Genomic DNA, 286 nt, shown 5'->3' on the forward strand with positions numbered 1-286 from the left:
TATATATACACACACGATTACCTGTTACCTGGCTCCTACTCCTCTTCTGTCTATGGGAAAGAACAAAGTGCTTCCAACAACATAGCTCAAGAAGCATGGAAAGAGCAGCAAACCTTTTGTTTCATGGAAGGGGCTAATGCAGCAACCTTTTCATCAAGCATAATTTCCTGCGACTAAATGGAGGTAAGACATGGGAGTTGCAGGGAATTGTAAATGAAGAAACAAACTGAGAAGTGGAGAAAGAGGAATAAGATACATGAACAGCTTTGGGAAAAGAGCTTCTTAA

General features: G+C 40.6%; 1 protein-coding gene across 3 annotated transcripts in view; it reads right to left on the reverse strand.

Annotated features, from left to right (window-relative positions):
• The window catches only part of VRK2 (vaccinia related kinase 2), an 83,072-nt gene that overhangs the window by 27,650 nt on the left and 55,136 nt on the right, over positions 1-286 (reverse strand). The window lies entirely within an intron of this gene.

This window comes from Gavialis gangeticus, unplaced genomic scaffold, assembly GCF_001723915.1.
Source record: "Gavialis gangeticus isolate Ggan-Ray unplaced genomic scaffold, GavGan_comp1, whole genome shotgun sequence".
NCBI lineage: Eukaryota > Metazoa > Chordata > Crocodylia > Gavialidae > Gavialis > Gavialis gangeticus.